At 34.5% G+C, this 2,704-nt stretch overlaps 1 non-coding gene across 1 annotated transcript; it reads left to right on the forward strand.

The window, feature by feature from the left end:
- The first annotated feature begins 891 nt into the window (after window positions 1-891).
- Window positions 892-995, forward strand: LOC141589502 (small nucleolar RNA R71). The gene has a single exon (XR_012520437.1). It is a non-coding gene; the product is annotated as a small nucleolar RNA R71 (small nucleolar RNA).
- The last annotated feature ends 1,709 nt before the right edge of the window (window positions 996-2,704 follow it).

Here is a 2,704-nt window from a genome sequence, read left to right on the forward strand (position 1 = left end):
TTGTTTAAGGAAACAATTGAATTGAATGAATTATTATAAATACAATTTATTGTGATTTAGAAATTGGTAAAATATTTTGGTACAAGTAATTATGAATTACTAAGTCGATTTTTGTATATGACGTATTTTTATTAATACGTTGATTTTTAATATGATGAAAATACATTGCATTGTAACATGTCATGTAACATGTAACATGTGACAAAGTTGACAAATGACAAAATATAAAATGGACTCTCCATTTTATAAGTGCCGAAATATTAAGAGGGAGTTAGTGTAAATTGTGTTGATTGTTTAAATATAAAAACACAATGATGAAAGCTAGCTAGTAGGCATGCCAACCTAAGCTTTTGAGAAGAGCAAAATCTAAAGGCATTGGGCATGCTACCCAAGGCCATTTTTCGGCCACCCTAAGGAAAGAAAAGGAGCTTTTCTTTTTCTAATTCATTCATTCATAGAATACAATAATTTTCTAGTGTAAGAAAATTAAAAATGCTCTCTACATCTTATGAGATTTCTAGAGAAATAAAATTACAAAATCCTCTTCTCTCTCAACCGAAATTTATGAGAGATCAAAAACATTTTGTGTCATTTTTAAGTAAGACTAATAATAATTCTAGATCACATTATTTTTAGTCTTTAAGATGTATTCCTTGGGTATATGCTTTTGGGAGGGATTCTACACTTGAATCCTTGTTCTTCCATTTGGAAAGCTCAAGAACAAGTGAGTAGGTGAACTCACTTGTGCCCATAAATCCGAATATCACATGGTGAGATATAGATTTTTCATCTCTTTATTTAATGTTTGCATGCATAAGACCTTTATTAATTTTATGACAAATTAATTTATAAACATATATGAATATGTTAGTGTATATGAATCTACATTTCCTTCAGTGAGGACATGAGCGACAAATACCTTTGAACCGCTCCCAAGCTTCATACAAAGATTCTTCATCCCTTTGCTTAAAACTCGTAATTTGAGCTCTTAGCATGTTAGTCTTCTCCGGTGGGTAGAATTTTTTGTAGAAAGCTAGAGCTAGCTTCTTCCAAGAATCTATTCCAAGGGTGGCCTTATCAAGGCCCTTCAACCATTGCTTTGCGGTGCCGATTAACGAAAAAGGAAATAAGACCCATCTTATTTGGTCTTGAGTCACGCCCGTTTGAGAGATAGCTTCACAATAATCGCAAAAGGTTTCCATATGAGAATGAGGGTCCTCACTAGGCATTCCCCCGAATTGGCTCCTCTCAACTAGTTGGATGAAGGCGGACTTGGCAATAAAATTTCCGGTAAGATGTTGTGGGGTAGGAGTACCATTTGGTAGATCCTCCTCGGTGGGTATAGAGTGTGACGAGAATTTAGGCATTGTAGGTGGATTTTGTGTGGTATTGTTTAATGGGTTTTCTTCTCCTTCTATTGCGAAAGGATTGACAAACTCACTAGTGGGTTGAACAACTTCACCAACACCTCCCAAATTCCTCCTAACAAGTCTCCTATTATTCGTCAAGGTTCTTTCGATTTCACGGTCAAAAGGTAACAAATCTCTTTGTAACCTTCTAGACATGCAAAATATCAAACAACTCGAAAACAATTAGAACGAACCTTGAGGAGTTTTACTTCCCCAAGGTGAAAAAGACACAACTAAAAACAATAAAAGAAATCTTAAATTAATTAAACACCGTCCCCGGCAACGGCGCCATTTTTGATCGAGTCCATTTCGTTTCACAAATCAAGCATATGTGGTCGTTGGTCAATGGTCGATACAAAACACAATTTATACTTCACAAACAACTCTACAATTAGTAAAGAGGCAAGTAAAGGTCGGATCCCAAGGGACGGGTATTGAAATGAGAATTCTATTGTAACTAGTAGTGTCTAAGGGGTGTCACAAATTGGGTTGATGTAGAAGGTTACTAAACTAAAATAGCAATGAAAATAAACTAGCAAGATGAATAAAATAAGGGGTGTAAACAATTGATTAAAGGAACTAGGGTGTCATTGGCTCATAGGGGAATCATGGGATATGATCATACAAACATGTTCTCAAATTATAAGCAAGCAATTATTGTTGTGATGGATTGAGTTGGGTTATATCTTACAATCCTAGGAAAGTTTGGGTCCCGGAGCCGAATCGATTAGATTGTACAACACCTACAAGTCGACTTAATCTTTCCTACTCAACACATGCATGGTCTAACAAGACTCGAGTTGGGTTATGTCTTACAAGTCAAGTTGAAAGGATAGAAGATGATAGTAAATGCAAGGATTCATAGGCTTAGCATTTCATCAAATATAACATGTGCATGTATTAAGATCAAAACAAGCAAGCAAATAAGATATGAAAGCATATTGATTTAAGCATGAATCATTCCCCATGTTGGTTTCCCCTAATCACCCATTAAACCCTAGCTAAGAGACTACTCACTCATTATCATATTGATCATGCTAGAAAGGTTGTCAATCATACTAACATAATGAAACATGATGAATAAATGAAAGTAATTAGCAATAATTAAAAAGGGATTAAGAGATTATACCTACTAATGATTCCAATAATAAAGCAAGAATAATAGATGTACTTGAATCCTAGATTGAGAGGTTGTCAATCTCCCAATAATAACCCAAATAATCTTCAATTACCCAAAATAAAGTAAGAACAAGAGAGAGATTAAAGAACTAAAACTTGGATTAAAACTTGATTAA

The sequence above is a fragment of the Silene latifolia genome, chromosome 6 (genome assembly GCF_048544455.1).
Source record: "Silene latifolia isolate original U9 population chromosome 6, ASM4854445v1, whole genome shotgun sequence".
NCBI classification, from domain to species: Eukaryota; Viridiplantae; Streptophyta; class Magnoliopsida; order Caryophyllales; family Caryophyllaceae; genus Silene; species Silene latifolia.